Genomic DNA, 19,686 nt, shown 5'->3' on the forward strand with positions numbered 1-19,686 from the left:
ACAGTAGTTTTAAATTTTTCCTGCTGCACCAAGAAAAAGAGGATCCTAGATTTCAGCATCATCCCTGTAATGTGTGGTATCTACAGCCAGTTATTCAATTTGGATGTTGAAGGGAAACAGGGGAAGTCTTACAGTAGATAATGTTTAACAATTCATATTCATCCATCTTAATTGCATGAGCAGAGTCGTCTGTGCGCATATGTCCTCTCTTTGCTTTAATAAGGGCTGTTTATTCTCACTTTGGTTTCACCTGTCTCCTCACACCAAAACAAAATGAAACTATACACTCCCATGAACTGATGTACCACGTTGGGACACCGTCGCAGATAACATCAGTGCGCTTCGTGACAATAGTTTTAAGGTCAGACTTTGGCCTCTTCTTGACAGCCACAGGGTTTCCTGAAAACAACTGAAGAACTTATGCTTTGAAGTTGGTCTTTGAGTTGTGCCTTTGATAAGCTGGACATCAAGAGCAGGATTCTCTTCCCACAACCCCGGAGCGTGTATTGCAGCAGTGAAGGTTGCCTGCCATCGCATGGCAGTAAGATCATCCGATCCTGCCGCTGTCATAGAATCCCTACAGTGCAGAAGGAGGCTATTCGGCCCGTCGAGTCTGCACTGACCCTTTGAACGACCATACTACCTTGGCCCAATCCCCCGTCCTATTCCTGCAACCCCACCCTAAGGGGAAATTTAGCATGCCAAACCGTCTAACCTGCACATCTTTGGACTGTGGAAGGAAACCGGAGCACCCGGAGGAAACCCACGCAGACAGGAGGAGAGAATGTGCAGGCTCCACACAGACAGTTACCTGAGGTCGGAATCGTCCTCGGGTCCCTGGCGCTGTGAGACAGCTGTGCTAACCACATATCCCCCACTCTACCATTACCACCAAGCCAGAGGATCAACCCTGATTCAATGAAGAGTGCAGGAGAGCATGCCAGGAGCAACATCAGGCATACCTAAAATGAGGTTTCAAACTGGTGAAGCTACACCACAGGATTACTTGTGTGTCAAACGGCATAAGCAGCAAGTAATAGACAGAGTGAAGCAATTGCACAACAAATGCATCAGATCTAAGCTCTGTAGTCCTGCACATCCAGCCGCGAATGGTGGTGGAGAATTAAACAACTCAATGGATGAAGAGGTTCAACAAATATCCCCATCCTCAATTTTGAAGGAGCCCAGCACATCTGTGGAAAAGAGAAGGCTGAAACATTCGGAACAATCATCAGCCAGAGGTGTTGAGTGGATGATCCATCTCGATCTCCACCAGAGGTCCCCAACATCACAGGTGTCAGACTTCATCCAATACGATTCACTCCATGTGAAATCAAGAAACAGCTGAAGGCACTGGATGCTGCAAAGGCTTTGGGCCCTGACAATATTCTGGCAATAGTACTGAAGACTTGTGCTCCAGAACTTGCCAAACCCCTAGCCAAGCTGTTCCAGTACAGCTACGACACTGGCATCTACCCGGCAACGTGGAAAATTTCCCAGGCATGTCCTCTACAAATGAAACAGGGCAAATCCAACCAAGCCAATTGCCACCCTATCAGTCTACTCTCCATCACCAGTAAAGTAATGGAAGGAGTCTTCAGCAGTGCTATCAAACGGCACTTACTCAGCAATAACCTGCTCGGGGACATTCAGTTTGCATTCCGCCAGGGTAACTCAGCTCCTGATCTCATTACAGCCTTGGTTCAAACATGAACAGGAGAGCTGAATGCCAGAGATGAGGTGAGAGTGACTGCCCTTGACATCAAGGCAGCATTTGACCCGAGTATGGCATTATGGAGCCCTCGCAAAACTGGAGTCAATGGGAATCAGGGGGGAAACTCTCCGCTGGTTGGACTCATACCTGACACATTGGAAGATGGTTGTGGTGGTTGGAGGTCAATCATCTCAACTCCAGGACATCACTGCAGGAGTTCCTCAGGGTAGTGTCCTAGGCCCAACCATCTTCAGCTGCTTCATCACCGACCTCCCTTCCATCATAAGGTCTGAAGTGGGGATGTTCACAGGTGACTGCACAATGTTCAGCACCAGTCATGACTTCTCAGATAATGAAGCAGCCCACGTCCAAATGCAGCAAGACCCGAACAATATCCAGTCTTGAGCTGACAAGTAGCAAGTTACATTTGTGCCACTCAAATGCCAGGTAATGACCATCTCTACAAGAATGGATCTAATCATCACCTCTTGACATTCAATGGCATTATCATCGCTGAATCCCCCACAATTAACATCCAGGTACTTACCATTGATCCCATATTAATGCTGTAGCTACCAGAGCAGGTCAAAGCCTAGGAATCCTATGGTGAGTAACTCACCTCCTGACCCCCCATCATCTAGAGGGCACAAGTCAGGAGTGTATTGGGATACTCTCCATTTGCCTGGCTGAGTGCAGCTCCAACAACACTCAAGGAGCGCAACACCATCCAGGACAAAGCAGCCCGCTTGATGGCTACCCTTTCCACAAACATTCAATCCCCCCACCACCGACGATCAGTGGCAGCCATGTGTAGCCATTTACAAGGTGCACTGCAGTAACTTGCCAATGTTCTTTAGGCAGCACCTTCCAAACCCACCACCACTACCATCTAGAAAAACAAGAGCAGCAGATACCTGGGAAGCCTACCCTCTGCAGTTTCCCCTCCAAGTCACTCACCACCCTGACTTGGAAATATATCGCCGTTCCTTCACTCTTACTGGGGCAAAATTCTGGAATGCCTTCCCTAACAGCACAGTGGATGTACAAACACCCCGGCGACTGCAACAGTTCAAGAAGGCAACTCACCACCATCTTCTGAAGGGCAACCAGGGGTGGACAATAAATGCTGGCCTGACCAACGACGGCCACATCCCATAAATTAATAATGAAAAAAAGTTATTCTAAGAGAATAACCTCTCTCAGAGCCTCATAGGTAGTTTCAACTCCCAGTGCTTGTACCCACCTATTAAAGTACCTGTGAATGAATTTTTAAAAATAAGAGTCGATTGTGGCACATTTAATCCAAATAAAGTTAACTTGATTCAAGAATACTTGTGTAAGTATTTTGTGTGACCTGTCAGTTGTCTCATGAGGGGCAACATTCCTGAATGAGCCTTTTTTCCATTTCGGCTGGTCACAGGCCAGAGTCCGTGGGGATGGTTGACCCCTTCAGGAATAAATTTCCACAGTCCGTCTTTCGCCACTAAGTTCTAGGTAGAGCCGTTGCTTCAGGCGTCCGGTATCAAGTCTACGAACAACTTGTCTTGCCCACTGGAGTTGGGTCTTGTGTGATGGGCCTTGATGGTGGGCAACTTGGTTTGGGAAAGGACACTGCTGTTGAACTGATTCTCGCCATCAGGTTTGGAGCTGAAATAGAGTCAGCAACAATCATGGTACAGAGCTAGTTAAAGAAAATTAATCAATCAAATGTCTTTTCACCAGCTGGACAAGGGCTGCTCTCATCATGTTACAGTCTAATAGTCAATCATTGTCACCAGCAGCTCCCACAATTCAAATGTTCATGTAATTGATGATGATCAGCATGAACCCTGTTTCAGAATGCAAAGACTGTCCACAGGATAACCTCTGGAATGAAGATGAACCGAATTATTGATCCGAATTGTTCATCCCAGGGGTTCTGGCGTGAAATACCAATGTGTACAAGGTAATTTATTATTAGAAGTAAAACAGATGGCAAGGAACAGGGTGGCACAGTGGGGAAGAATACTCTTTTTCACAGATGAGGCTTATTTTTTAAACTGATTTACATAGGACAAAAGTCTCCTCCTTCTGCAAGTTGGAACTTTCCCAAGTAAAATTTAGTTTGGGCTCTCTCATACCAGCTGCTAATGGATGTGAGCCCACAGGAAAAATGTAGCATGAATTGGCACACAATTTCTCATCTGTGCATTAAAGGTTCGGAATTTTGAGATATGGCCCATTTGCTGGGTAGGATAAGAGATTTGCTTTTCTCAAGCCTGTGATGTATAGTTTTCATGCTAAAACGTGTATTGCCTGAAGGTGAAATAAGGTACCGTGTAAGAGAATCACACACAAGAAAGATTGTGGCAGATGGAATTAAGGGAAATGGAAACACGAGAAATAGAGAGATGGTCAAAGAACAGTAAAGTAAAACAAACATTCTTGGACTGGAAGAATGCAATGAATGTCGTTCTGCAGGAGCCCATGTTGGTCACACTCTTATTTACTACATATATACATCATCTGGATTTTGGCATTGAGGGGATGTTACTGAGATGTGCTGATGACAACAAATTGAGGGATGCCAAATTTTGGCAACAATTGCAAAAGACAGCAGATTGGCATCCATCAGCTGGCAGGATGGGCAGGCAGGTGGCCAATGCAGTTCAACGTAGAATAGGAAGCAATATATTTTGGAAGTAAGAATAGTGAAAGGATGATGGCCAGATTTAAAATACAATGGAGGGACCTTGGTGTGCAGAAACTTGGTCAGTAAAGACCGCAACAAGTGAATAAGGCCATTGAGAAAACAAATCCGCAAATCATTGGTATCCAAGCACACGAGCTAACAATGGATCTGGACTAGCCCAACAAGCCTGCCCTGTCCAGACATGTTGCAGCCACGTGGATTCAATCTGCTAATCATGCAATCACGTGTGACATCACAAAAAAAAGAGGAAATGAAATGGACAACAAAAACCACAATATTATCCTTCCATTTCCCAAGGTCTTCGAGCAGAACTCCTTCGAAGCCTACAATTTGAGCTCTATAACCCAAAGTGTCCTCCTCTGTCAGGAAAATCTCCACCTCATTGTAGAAGGACTGTGGGGAATCTAAAATAAAAACAGAAAATACTGGATCAACTCAACAGGTCTAGCAGCATCTGTGGAGAGAAACAGAATGTCATGTGAGAGAACCTTTAAGAACTGGATGTTTATCTAATAGCTGCAGTAATGTCAGAGTGTGGGTGAAGCTGGGCTGTCTGTCTTTCACTTTCACTTTTAGCAGTCAGCTACAGGTTGTGTTTAGTTTTGTTTTGCAGATTTGGAGCTGCATCCAGCAAGACAAGGTTGGATTGCCTTATTGACCCCGATTTTCACACTTTAATTTGATGGGTTTTTGATACGTTTGTGTTTACATTCTCGTTCTTTTTGGGCTGTGCTCCACTCGTTGTTTCGGGGCACTCCCCTCTTTTGTTTTATCCATCAGTTACTTTAAGTTCTTTCGCTTGGTTGTCACACCCAGCATCACGCCGGTGTCAGTGGCGGATGCTGGCTTAACTCCTGTACGTATGGATACACGTACAGGTCATAAATTCACAAAAAACACAAAAAAACCAAAAAAGACAAAAGACAAAACACATAAACATAAATATTTTTCATTTGTTAAATTAGAGCAGTGAGACCATATAAAAGGTCCATCAAGACAAGGTGTGATTCTGATCTCTCTCTGTATGAAAAGAATGCCTTCAGATCACTTGCTAATTTAAAAGTGCTAACTGCTCTCAGTAGAGAATTTAAACCTGATCTCTGTGTTAAAAAGGGTCTTTGTCTCCTTTTGTTGCAAGGAAAGAAAAAGGGTTACTTATAGAATATTGTATCTGTGGAGATGATTGATGTTGATAGTTGTTAAGATGTTTATTGTGGGTTTATAAAGTGTTAACTGGTTTCATAAATAAACATTGTTTTAATTTAAAAGTACTTTAACTCTCTGTTGGACTACACCTGTAAAGTAGGCCCGTGTGCTCCCCATACCACAATCTATTAAAAGTTGTGGGTCAGGTGGATTCCATGATACACTTTGGGGTTCTCTAAACCCTGGCCCATAACAAGAGTCTAAATGATCCTGCTCAAGAACTGTGGGGAATCTGTATTCACTGCATTCTTCAGTAATCTGCAGGTGCAGATAACCTTAGTGCAACTTGAGTATAGTGACCATTGCTTTATTTTCTATCATCCTTCCAATGCCGATTTTACTTTGCAATGGACTTGCCCTGAACTTAACGTATCTGCATATAAGTGATATGTGGTGGGTGGGAAGACCATCACCTTCAGTTCCACTCCAAGTCTTAATTTTTCAGATTTCTCGTATACTGGCCATTCCTTCAACATCACTGTGTTAAAATCTTAGAACTTCCTACTTAACAGCGCTTCACGTACACTATATATCTAGCAGAGATTTAAGGAGGTAGCCCACCAACATCTCCTCAAGGGTAATTAGGGATGGGCACTAAATGTTGGTCGGGTCAGCAATGCTCAAATTTTGAGAATGAATATAAAAATAATTACCTGTGCACCTTTAATAACGTATTAGGAGTGTCCATCTTGATCTGTAACCTTTGGGTAACCGTGCATGTATTTGCTGATCATATGGTCAATTATGTTAATTAAGGGGCGGGATTCTCGGCGTGTTTCTCGGCGGCGGGAGCCGGCGTGCCGTTCGCTGGCAGCAGGACTCTCTGCTCCCGCCACTGTCAATGGGAATTCCCATTCAAGCCACCCCATGCCGCCAGGAAACCGATGGGTCGGGGTGCACTGCCAGTGTGACCAGAGAATCCCGCCCCTGGTGAACTGCCAGAGTATGCTGCTCCATATCATAGAATCATAGAATTTACAGTGCAGAAGGAGGCCATTCGGACAATCGAGTCTGCACTGCCTCTTGGAAAGAGCACCCTACCCAAGGTCCACACCTCCACCCTATCCCCATAACCCAGTAACCCCACCCAACACTAAGGGCAATTTTGGACACTATGGGCAATTTAGCATGGCCAATCCACCTAACCCGCACATCTTTGGACTGTGGGAGGAAATCGGAGCACCCGGAGGAAACCCATGCACACACGGGGAGAATGTGCAGACTCCGCACAGACAGTGACCCAAGCCGAGAATCGAACCTGGGACCCTGGAGCTGTGAAGCAATTGTGCTATCCACAATGCTACCGTGCTGCCATATATTCAGATTGTGTGGCTGAGTCTTCGGACATGTGCCTGTTTGGGTCGTTGGACTCTCGCTTCTGTGTCAGAAGGTTAGGGTTCAAGTCCCATTCCAGAGACTTGCACAATTAAGTGAAATTATTGTTTATAGGTGATATTAAATCAATGATAACTATCAGTCACTGTAAATATCACTCATGAAATGCAATGTGCACCATTCATAGCAAACACACAAATTGGAGGCGCCGCCTTCAGCCTCTCCGTTGGATATTAAAGGTTCCTACGGCACTCGTCAAAGAACAGAGGAATTCGCTTTGGTGTTCTGGTCAATTATTTATCCAACAGTCAACACTTAAAAACAAACTTTCTGCTTATTATCCCATCACAGTTTGTGAGATCTTGCTGTGCACACATTGGCTTTCACGCTTCCTACACAGGACCTTTAAAAACATTCAATTGGTTGTTGTGTTAGGGATCCCTGAGGTCAGGAAAGGTGCTAAATGATTTTTTTTTCCATCGTTGATTTGATCATGTCCTCAATAGTGATTTGCAACTTCTTGTCCCTAATGAGGTCAGGGTTTCAGTCTGGAAGGAACAACTTTAGCCAGAATGATTCTTTTGTAAACATGGCAGAAAAGGTCCAGCACTTGCAAAATTCTCGGTAGCAATGTGAAGTTAAATTTGCTATTCAGATGATGAATTGCACCAAACCTTCCTTAGGGTATTGACATACTGGGTTACAGAATAACACACAATGCAGAAGGAGGCCATTTGGCCCATTGAGTCATCCAGCATTGAGATGATACATCAAACCATGGGATATGGATTTGTACTCAGATGAGAAAAGAAGGACACACTGTTAAGAGCTCACTGCTTCATCTAAAGTTTGGTAAACATGCGAGATTTCCAAACCAAATAGGCGGAACAGTGAAGACTATTATAGACTTTTGAAGATAAAGTGGGGTTAGACCCGGTGATCCGTTGGAGTGGCCTGATGATGGAGACTGACATTGCTCATTCTCTCCTCCCCCTATTTTTGATCGCAAAACATAACAATGGGATGACTTAATAAGATCAAAACGTCATACTTGACTTGCCAAAAACTTGGTGGTGGTCCACTCTTTGGGCTACACTTTTAAATGTGTGCCCATTGCAGCATCTAGTTCAGACATTAATGCCACCAACACTTAGATGTTCACTGGACTTTCTGGTGTCTACATGTCGGCGGACCCCAAATTCGCCTAAACAGTAACTTCTTGTCCTCGAGTTGGGCAGGGGAGAGCTGCTGGAAGAGTATCTGAAACAGCAGTCAGCACAAATTCAAAATCTTGTCTGACCAACTCCTTTCTGTCTTCGAGCAAGTGAAGACTCAAGCGGATGGAGGAAAGCCCTATGATTGGAAGAGACATCAAAAAGAAGAAAGGCAAAGAGGAATCTAACTTTCACTTAAACTGCAGAAATTGAATTAGGAACTACAGGTTCAAACTACTAAATAAATTGATTAGTTCGGGAAATTCTTCATATAAGATGAGGTTGGCGGGCGAGCTAAATGTACGGATAGTTCAGCAGAGGCAAAATCATAGAATCATTCACAAAGCCAATTAGATGTTACTGTGGAGAGGGTGGGTGGGTGGGGTGGATAAAGACTCCTGAAACCTACCAAGATGGATAAGTTAAAATGGGTTAAATATTTTTCTGCATCTGCAATTGTGATTCACAAAGCATACAAAGAATACAACCTAACTGGAATATTGTCAGTGTTTTGTAATTGCTTTGTCAAATTCTACAAGACCTGGGTCATTACCCATAATCTTTTCAAGGAGAAAAATAAATCCCATAAAATACATTCTGGTCCAACACTTCTGTGAGACTCTCAGTTATTCTCTTTCATAATATACATTACCACTTACACATTGTCATTATCACAGTGTCACAGAAAATACAGTGCAGAAGAGGCCCTTCAGCCCATCGATTCTGCACAAACGACATCTGACCTACCTACCGAACTCCATTTGCCAGCACTTGGCCTATAGCCTTAAATATTATGATGAGCCAAGTGCTCACCCAAGTACTTTTTGAAGGATGCCTCTATCACCCTTCCAGGCAGTGCACCCCAGGCTGTCACCAGCCTCTGAGTAAAAACATTTGTCTTCTAATCCCCCCTAAACCTCTCTCACCTTGAACTTGTGTCCCCTCGTAACTGACCTTTCAACTAAGGTGAACAGCTCTTCCCTATCCACCCTGTAGAAGCCCCTCATAACCTTGTACACCTTGATCAGGTCGCCCCTCAGTCTTCTCTGTTCCAGCAAAAACAACCCAAGCCTATCCAACCTCTCTTCATAACTTCATATATGGTGAGGTCAGCAGGTAAAGTAAATGTATGTATAGTTTAGCAGTGGAAAAATTCATGGAATCATTTACAAAGCCAATTAGATGTTATTGTGGAGAGGGTGGGTGGGATCCATCTCTGCATCGTCTCTGCACCCCTCCAGTGCAATTACATCCTTCCTATAATGCGGCAAACAAAATTGCACACAGCACTCCAGCTGTGGCCTCACCAAAGTTCTATACACCTCCAACATGACCTCCCTGCTTTTGTAATCATTGCCTTGATTGATAAAGGCAAGTATTCCATATGCTTTTTTCACCACCCTATTAACCTGCCCTTCTGCCTTCACAGATCTATGGACAAACACGTCAAGGCCTTTTGTTCCTCAGAACTTTGCAGCGTCAGGCCATCCATTGAATATTTCCATGTCAAATGACTCCCTACAAAGTGTGTCACTTCATACTTTTCAGGGTTAAATTCCATCTGTCACTTTTCTGCCCATTTGACCATCCCGTCCATATCTTCCTGTAACCCAAGACACTCAACCTCACTGTTAACCACCCGGCCAATCTTTGGATCATCTGCAAACTTACTGTCTTTGATGAATGTTAATAGAGATAGCAACAGACAAAAATGATGAGTAGGAAAAGAACCATCAAGCTTGCCCTGCACTCATGATGGCCAGAGCATCATGACTAGATACTTGGGAGATTAATCTCTGACTCTTTTCGGGTGATGAAACCAGTCGTATGTGAAGCAATCCCTGCCTCAGTCAATTACTGCTCAAGCTCCCTGAAACAGTCATGTATCTAAGGAATCCTTTTCTCCAAAGTCCCTAATGTTGTGATTGATCTGGGCTTTGGATATGTCCAAATTGACCTGGAAGATTGGATTTCTGATCCGTGGTCAAAATCGTTAAATTGAAGGTTCAGCTTCAACAACACATGATGAGGATGCTGTACGCTTCTTCACAAAGGGCTTTGCCTATGCCTGCTAGATGCACCTAACCCGCACATCTTTGGACTGTGGGAGGAAACTGGAGCACCCGGAGGAAACCCACGCACACACGGGGAGGACGTGCAGACTCCGCACAGACAGTGACCCAGCCGGGAATCGAACCTGGGACCCTGGAGCTGTGAAGCATTTATGCTAACCACCATACTACCGTGCTGCCCCACCCATAGGGTGGAGGTGTTGACCTTGGGTAGGGTGCTCTTTCCAAGAGCTGGTGCAGACTTGATGAGCTGAATGGTCTCCTTCTGCACTGTAAATTCTATGAAATCCCAGCTTTCGCTGTATGTTTAAAAACTGCCGACACAGTCACAATTTGTTTTCAATGAATTATTATATTTTTGTTCGTAGTGAACTTGGGCATGTGTTCAGGCTCAAGTTTCTTGGACTGCGATTTAAATGGCAATTTCTGACCACTGCCGTATTTATTCACGAATTTTTTCACGACTTGTGTTGTCCAGGAATTTTACATTCTTAGCTCACCCCTGATATGCCTGCTAACTCTGCACACTCTGAGTATTGAAGCTGGAATTCCATGGGATTCAGTGGAGTCTTATGCTGCAGCGAGGAATTTAATTTCTGCCTTCAGCTTCCAAGCCTTTCTTTGGAGTTTTTCTCTGGCGATTAACTTCTTCCCCTTCACTTCATGAGCCTTTCTTCAGGTCAGACTACTCCTTTGAAATTTTTTGCTTCAGTTTTCCAGAATTTTAATTTTCTCGGCGATGTTTTGAGTTATTCCATTCACTGCCATCATGCTGTGAAGTGTTGGGCACAGTTTAGTAGTTCTTTGAAGATATTATTATCTTAGATTGTTTAACAAGAAGAATTTATTAACTAATATATACTATATACATAGTTACAGTAAAGGTCAAAGCTAGGAGCTGTCTCCATGCTTGCTTCTACACTCAACTCTGTCCAACACCACACTGACCCTGAGGTACAAGTCAATTTGTCAGTGGGTCAGTGCCGCAATCAGTCCCATATTAACCCTTCATGTGCCAGATACCTTATACTACTCCCCAGTCTGTCAAATGGAAATACTCAATCAATAGGTACACTATTCAGCTCTAAATATTATAAATCAGTCAATCTCCCCAATTTACATGGATCATGTTCTTCAAGCCTTTCTGAGCAAATAAGAATCGTTATTTTAGCTCTCTCAGTTTCCAATGTAACTATATCAGATCCACCAAAACTCCGCTCAGAACTCCAGGTGCTGGCTCAGTGGTGACCTGTATAAAGGCAGAATTACATCATGGAAATTCTTGTTCCAGTGTTTCCTGAAGCAAAAATCTTCGTCCACCATTGAAATCAGAAAATGCTCCTTGGCATCTCTGTCCATTATTGAAGAACCAGTGAATGCGAGTTAAAGTAGCTCACTTGCATCAGGAATAGTGAAGGAAGGTGAGTCTTGGTCGGCCAGGTTATCCGTACTTTTGTTACCCTCCAATGCTAACCCTGCATATCAGGTTGGCTAAGTTTACCATAAGCAGCACACTGGCGCAGGGGTTAGCACTACTGCCTCAGAGTGTCAGGGGTCCAGGTTCAATTACAGCCTCGGGTGACTTTGGAATTTGCACTTCCTCCCCATGTCTGTGTGGGTTTCCTCCGGCTGCTCTGGTTTCCTCCCACAGTCTAAAGATGTGCAGGTTAGATGGATTCGCCATTCTAAATTGCCCCTGAGTGTCCAAAGATGTACAGGTTAGGTGGGTTATCTGGACAGGGTGGTTGGGGGGGGGAAGTGGGCTTAGGTCTGGTGTTCTTTCAGAAGGTCTGTGCAGACCCAATGGGCTGAATGGCCTCCTTCTGCCCTGGAGGAATTCTATGGGGTTTGGTAATTCTAAGCCGGGGCAATGTTTGGATCCTGTGAATGGGGTTAACTGCAGAGATTAAGGCCCCTCGTCATTCACTCTCCTCATGGGATGTCATATTTTACATTCCAAGATCCAGGACTATGTGCTGAGGGATCACTAAAGCTTGGGGCAGTCACCGCAGAGGCGCAATGGGGGAAGGTTCCTGTCAAAGGTTGAAAGGGGCACTGAAGGGACTGTAACTGTACAGAGAACCCCTTTGGGCTGTATACAGTGAATATTACGTCTATCACAATTGTATTGAAGCACTTCAGAGTGCAGCATGATCTACATAGCCTACTTAAATATCTTTGCACCATTTGTAATGACCATTCTGAAATGTCTGTAAAGTTTCTTTGACTCTATTTAAGCTCCTTGGTGTGCAACAGGATTTTGTAGACAACTTGAAGCACTTTGTGATGGTCATTTTGAAACATCTGCAACGTTCTTTCAGGTATTTTTTGAATAAAGTAAACTTTTGCAAAAAGATATATATATTGAGGCTGCAATATTCCGTGTGGAGAATAGAAGACGTGTGCAGCATTGTTCCCAGGTTCATGATTACTGACAACAGGCATCAACTGGGAAAGTCTTGGCTGCTGTGTTTGCATCATCCCAGGCAGAACCACAAGTGGACCCTCCACAGCCAGTTCACACGGGCACCCAGAGGCTGCTCTGGGGTGTTACCAGCCCAGTGACAACGCCGCTGTGCCACTCTGCCTCCCTCCACGGTTGTGGCTAAAACTCCACCTCGTGTTTGAAAACGAGCCCTCCTATTCCTGAACTCGTCCCTTTGTCACGGCGAAGCGAGGCCGCGGGTGTCCAATCGCAGTTTACATCGGTGGAGCATTTTCCCCGGAGCTGACAGACTTGACACCAGTCACTGGAAGGTTGGCGCCAAAGGAAAAGTCGAGCTGATGGCTTGGCCAGCTGCCAGTGGGCTGCAGCTTATTCATTTAGGCATCCAGGAAATGAGAATCTGTCCAAGCTTTTTGGACTGACTGTGGGTTTTATTTGTGTGTGTGTGTGTGTGGACTATTTACTTCTGGTGAGACAGCAACAACGTTAACGTCCTGCCCTTAGTCACAGTCTCAGAATGCTGCTCCTTGTACTATTCCAGGAAGAGCCGATGAGGAGGGTATTCTCTGACCTGTAGGCACTGAGCGTTGACACAATGTTGGAAGCCGCTCCCGCTCCCCGTGCTTACCCCAGCAGAAACAGACATGGATAGGTCGATGTGCAATTGCAGCCGAGCAGACAGCAAGAGAGGTGCCAGGTGCCTGAATGAATGAGCGAACACCGTCGCTTTGGCCGCAGCATGAGGCGCTGGAAAGGAGGGTCGGTGCGCAGTGCCCACAGGAGACAATGCAGTAAGTGGCAATGGGGAAAAAACAAGCAAGTTTAACCCAGTTCCCGTGGTCAAGGTTTAACCTGGCCAGTCCCCCCCCCCCCCCCCCGCTCTCCCAGACAATGAACAGCCCCTGTCTGCTCTGTGTGTGTGTGCATTGAAGATGAATCATTTAAGGGTGCACTGATTATTTGATTCTCATATTTGCAGTCACAGATAACTTTTATATTCCAATTTCTGTTCTTTTTTTTCCAATTGGGGACGTATTTTCCAATTGGGGCGGCGGAATTTATGAATAATTAATATTTCGGGTGCATCCCAGATTGTTCCGCTGTTTTTTTTGCCCGATCTACCGCAGTGATGATAGTTTCTTGACTTGTCATGTTGCAGAGTTTTAAAGTTGCCCCGGCAAAGCGTGGAGCTCCCCATTCTCTCCTGCAAGTTATTGGAAAGAATTGAAAGCAGTCGCTGTCCGTTTGAAATCTGGCTCTGCGTTTGTCCTCACGCAACATGCGTCGTTTAACAAAGAATTCAAAAGGAGAACGGTAAAGGTTTGACCTTCCCCAAAGCTTGATGAAGAGCCCCAGCATGTTGGAGGATTTCTGTCTCTCCTGATGTTCTCCAAGACAGCGGGAGAGAGAGAGAAAGACCAATGGCATCCGAATGGACTTTCGACACATCACACCCAACAGATATTTCTGTGCTCATTATCTAACCATCGATTTTTATTTAGCAGAGGGTGAGAGGGTCACAGGATAATTGGCACGTAAAGAAGTAATAAGAACATATTTATTAAGGGGTGGAAGGGAGATGTTGTCGGTTTTATAATGGAACTCAGAAGGGAAACAGACTAGGCAGGAATCAAAGATTTCAGACTTGGTTCTCCGGTGGTTTAAACATACACTTCTTCAGGAATTAAGTGAGAAACAACCCCAAAATGAATCTTGTTTTCCAACGGAGTCTGCATTGAATATTTTCATTTCCAAATGGCAAACGGGAGGTGAGTAATCATTATTTAAAGTTGAAGAGTTGGGAGGCCAACTCTAGAATTGAGAAACAACTGAATTCTTGGTCAGTTATTTTAATGGGATACTTTGTGCTCCTAAGTTTTGGGAGTTGTTGGCTAGTTTTCACCTCCAAAAATTGGGATTGGCAAACCGTTCCGGACAGCAGCAATCCCTCATTCCCAAGTTAGAAAATCCAAGTGCATTTGGATAAAAGGGGAGAGCCACCTTCAAGGTCCAGCTGAGTCTCTGAAATGACAATACTGAATTGATGCTGCCCCCCCCCCCCCCCCAAAATAAGAAATTCCTTCTGCCCTTTCCCCCAAGTGACTTGTAAAGGTTTCAGAAGAGCCCTTCGTTATTCCTGACTCTGATGGTGGGAAACGTTGTCCAGCCTGAGGTCTGTCTTCTCCACCAAGCCAGAGTTACAAAGAACGGGCCAACTTCACTGGTGCACCATCATTGGCCCCTCTGCAAACAGTGAATCCAACCTTGTTAGACTTGAGAAGATGTTGCAGGCTTAACGATTGCATAAACAGTCTGTGTTCAATTTTATTGACCTATGGAATACTTTATCCTAAACGTATGACAAAATATTAACAAGACTGTCAAATCGTATTTGTCACAAATTCATTTCTCTCACTGTCTCATGATGTGCCTACTTCCATGCACAATTCTCAGGCAAATGTGTTAAGTTAGTACCCTGCCTCATGGCCTATTTCCTGAGTTGGATACTGAGAGCCTGTAGCAGTACCTCTCCAATTCCAATCGATATGGATAACACCATTGGATTGCAATGCTTCCACCTGATGACTTGCCAGCATCTTCTCAAGGTCCATTTCAGGTGGGCAAGAAATGCCCATCTGCTATCAATGCCATGAATAAATTTAAAAAATGAATCTTCCTTTTGGTCCCTGTTATAGAATCATAGGAAAGTGCAACACAAAAGGTCATTCTGACTGTGTTGATTGTTTACTGTGTTGTTCAGCCCAGCTGGGTTAGGGATCTGCACCACATTGTGAGCCTGTGTGATGTTAGGTATGTAGTCCATGCATCCCAAAAACTGGTGGATCACATCAAGCATAATTTCCCTTCCACTGTTCGCAATGGGCAAATACAGATCGCACGAAGCCAGCTCGTGCCTACAAAGATAAAACGCACTGTCAGACATTAGATGTCATTTCACAATTGGACATTTGCTAAATAATCCTCAGTGTGCTAAAAAAATACCCTGATGACCAATGTAAGATTGACATGCTCGCAGTGTGGTGCATTTGTATGTGCTGGAAGCTACATATATTAATACAAAGGCTCCTGATCTTGGTAGACAGAAATAACATGTACACACATTGCACCTGTTGCAGTTAAACAAAATAAGTGTAGCCATTCCGCAGGGTAATGTCTTGACCAATCAGAGTCAAGCCACCTGTTTTAAATTTCAAACAATGCTTGGCAGTTAACTATTCGATCATCATCAACTGGTGCATTCTCCAGGGTAATGCCTCTAGCAATCAGAGTCCACTCACCAACCAATTAGCATTCTCTTCTCAAACAGTCTAAATTTGCGGATTTCCCTTACCTGGTATTCTTGCCAATGTCCTGATAAGTGCAAGATGAAAAACTTTGACAAATAAGTGCCTTATTTCAGCAACACTCGGGTTTTGTACGACCAAATGCCTACTGTAAATTTATTAAGCAAATTGCAAGCACAACACTGAGCGCCCTGTAACTCGCCATTTTAGCCCCCATGCCACTCTAACATCTCAATCTTTGGTTTCCTACACTCTTCCAATACAGCTCCTCATGAACTTGCCACATGAAACGCTAAGTGGTCTGTGCTCCCTACAAGTTGGATTTTAGGCTTTGTTATTGAATGCTGATAACATCAAAAGACAACTTTAGTGCACACTACTTTTTTTAAACAATATTTTTTATTAGTTATTTACATTTTATTGGTAACAAGCTCGTTACACCAGTATTTACACACACCTGAAGCAAGAATAGGAAATAAAAAGTACAAAATGCAAGGGGTCCATTGAGAATGTACCATGCAGAGCAAAATGTGAGTTGAGAACAAAAATACAGATTTGGGGGCCCTTTTGCTTTAGGCCTCCGGTGTTGCGGCACCCGATCGCCCTGTTTGGCTATTTATGTGTGGCTCCCTGATATTAAAACATTCCAGGGGCTTGTTGGTGGTGACCCACGTGTGCTCCTAGTTATTGTTTTGGACATCCTTCCTGGGCTTTTCTCCTCTCTCCGATGCTCTTTTGGTCCTCCAGACTGTTTCCCTCTGTATTGAGTTGTTTCCTCCCGTCCTCTTCTCTGGTTCTTTTTCCTCCCCTTCCCCCTTTCTTCTCCCCCCCCACCACGCTACACTTACCCCCCCACTTGCTTCCCCCTGTTCCTCCTCTCCCTGTACTCCCCCCACTCTCACTCAATACTTTTCCTTCTTTGTCCGTTTCAGTCTCCCCCCACTTCCTCTATTGGTTGCTGGCTATGAACAAGTCACTGAACTGGTTGGTGAATTGCTTCCAGGTATTTTGGAAGCCCTCTTCCAATCCTCTGATGCTGAATTTTATTTTTCCAATTTGAGGGTTTCAGCTAGGTCAGAAAGCCAGTCCGGAGTCTTAGATGACCCTGCTAATCTCCAGCCGAGCAGGATTCATCTACAAGTTTGCTGACGATACGACCCTAGTGGGCCGGATCTCGAATAACGACAAGTCGGAATGCAGGAGGGAGATAAACAACCGAGTGGAGTGGTGCAACGACAACAATCGTTCCCTCAATGCCAGCAAAACTAAAGAGCTGGTCATTGACTTCAGAAAGCAAAGTACTGTACATACCCCTGTCAGCATCAATGGGGCCGAGGTGGAGATGGTTAGCAGCTTCAAATTCCTTGGGGTGCACATCTCCAAACATCTGTCCTGGTCCACCCACGTCGCCGCAACCAACCTGAAAGCACAACAGCACCTGTACTTCCTCAGGGAGCAAAGGAACTTCGGCATGTCCACATTAACTCTTACCAACTTTTACAGATGCACCATAGAAAGCATCCTATCTGGCTGCATCACAGCCTGGTATGGCAACTGCTCGGCCCAAGACAACAAGAAACTTCAGAGAGTCGTGAACATAGCCCAGTCCATCACACAAACCTGCCTCCCATCCATTGACTCCATCTACACCTCCCGCTGCCTGGGGAAAGCGGACAGCATTATCAAAGACCCCTCCCACCCGGCTTACTCATTCTTCCAACTTCTTTCATCGGGCAGGAGACACAAAAGTCTGAGAACACGCACAGACAGACTAGAAAACAGCTTTTTCCCCGATGTTACCAGACTCCTAAATGACCCTCTTATGGACTGACCCGATTAACACATGCCGGTTGCCAGTGTTATGTAGTTATATTGTGTATCTTGTGTTGCCCTATTATGTATTTTCTTTTCTTTTCATGTACTTAATGATCTGTTGAGCTGCTCACAGAAATATACTTTTCACTGTACCTCTGTACACATGACAATAAACAAAATCCAAATCCAGTCCAGATTCTGCGGCAGGCGATCAGGGAGGCAAAGGCTTGGGCGTCTGCCCCTATCCCTGTGAAGGGCTCTGGCTGTTCTGATACCCTGAAGACTGCCACACTTGGGCATGGCTCCATCCTCACCTGCAATACCTTAGATATGGCCTTGAAAAAGGCGGTCCAGTACCTGAAAAGTCTGGGACATGACCAGAACATATGAGCATGGTTGGATGGGCCGCCCTGGCACCATTCGCATATGTCCTCCACCTCCGGGAAGAACCCATACATGTGTGTTCTGGTCAAGTGCGCCTTGTAAACTACCTTCAGCTGCACTAGACTCAGCCATGCGCATGAGGCGGTGAAGCTTATTTTGTGCAGTGCCTCGATCCAGAGTCCTCCCCCTATTTCTATGTCTAGTTCTTCCCCCCATTTTTCCCTTGTCTCATCCAGTGGTGACCTTGTTTCCTACAGTAGTCGTGCCTACATGTTGGTGCAGTTATTGTCCCCTAGTTTGCCCGCAGTCAGAAGGCTGTCCAGCAGGGAGTGTTCTGGTTGTCATGGGAATGTTGCTGTCGTCTTGTATGGCAACTCATTCCCTTTTGGGAGCTGTAGTTTGTCTGTCAGTTCCTCTAAAGTTGCTTTCCTGTCAACTACCGATAGGTCCCCTACTGTCAGTGTCCCGTCATAGGGGATGGTTTAGCTCACTCGGCTAAATCGCTGGCTTTTAAAGCAGGCCAGCAGCACGGTTCAATTCCCGTACCAGCCTCCCCGGACACGCGCCGGAATGTGGCGACTGGGGGCTTTTCACAGTAACTTAATTGAAGCCTACTCGTGACAATAAGCGATTTTCATTTCATTTTCATTTCATTTCCTGTCTCCAGTTGTTGAATGAGGTATAGAACCTAGCCAGGGGAAATTTATGGTTCCTGCAGATGGAGGCCATAGTGGACATTGCTCACTTGGCTACACAGCTGGTTTGTGATGCAGAGCAAGGCCAGCAACATGGATTCAATTCCCATACCGGCTGAAATTATTCAAGCCTTCTCAACCTTGCCCCTCGCCTGAGGTGTCGTGATCCTCAGAGTCCCTCACCACGGCAGCACTCCGACCCCCACCAACAAAACACTCAACACGCCCAGTGGTGGTAGCAACCCTGAGAACCTGGAACCAGATGAGGCAACACTTCGGTCTGACCAAGGTATCTACCATGGCGGCCATGCTCAACGCCATCTTTAAGAGGTGCAGACAGGAGGAGGGGGGGGGGGGGGGGCACTGGTTTGGGACTTTTACATGGGAGACAAAAGAGCGACCTTAGAGGAGCCGACGAAGAGACCGGAACTACCAAACGGGAACGACCTCTGACATTTGCAGGTCAAAACTTTCTCCGCAAGGAGACAACAACGTATCCCATATGGGGAAGAGGTGAGGACACACACACACTGAAAAAGAACAACTTGTAAATTGTAATCATCGCAATTTTCTTGAAGGAGTGTACAGTGTATAGAATGTAAAAACTTTAATATAAATATTTCAAATTTTTTTTAAAAAATGCAATCAAGTGGTACTTTCCAGCAGTAACCTGTTCATTGACACTCAGCGTGGGCGGTATGGTGGTACAGTGGTTAGCACTTCAGCCTTACAGAACCAGGGACTCGGGTTCAATCCCAGCCTTGGTGACTGCGTGGAGTTTGACGGTCGCCCCATGTCTGCTTTTCCT

The 19,686-nt window shown here is 45.1% G+C and overlaps 1 protein-coding gene across 1 annotated transcript in view; it reads left to right on the forward strand.

Annotated features, from left to right (window-relative positions):
* The first annotated feature begins 13,002 nt into the window (after positions 1-13,002).
* LOC119975271 (cortexin domain-containing 1) overlaps positions 13,003-19,686 on the forward strand; it is a 67,958-nt gene continuing 61,274 nt past the window's right edge. The window contains exon 1 of the mRNA XM_038814979.1: positions 13,003-13,470. The gene's annotated coding sequence lies outside the window, so the exon portion shown is untranslated. The remainder of the gene's footprint in view (positions 13,471-19,686) is intronic.

This window comes from Scyliorhinus canicula, chromosome 12 (genome assembly GCF_902713615.1).
Source record: "Scyliorhinus canicula chromosome 12, sScyCan1.1, whole genome shotgun sequence".
NCBI lineage: Eukaryota > Metazoa > Chordata > Chondrichthyes > Carcharhiniformes > Scyliorhinidae > Scyliorhinus > Scyliorhinus canicula.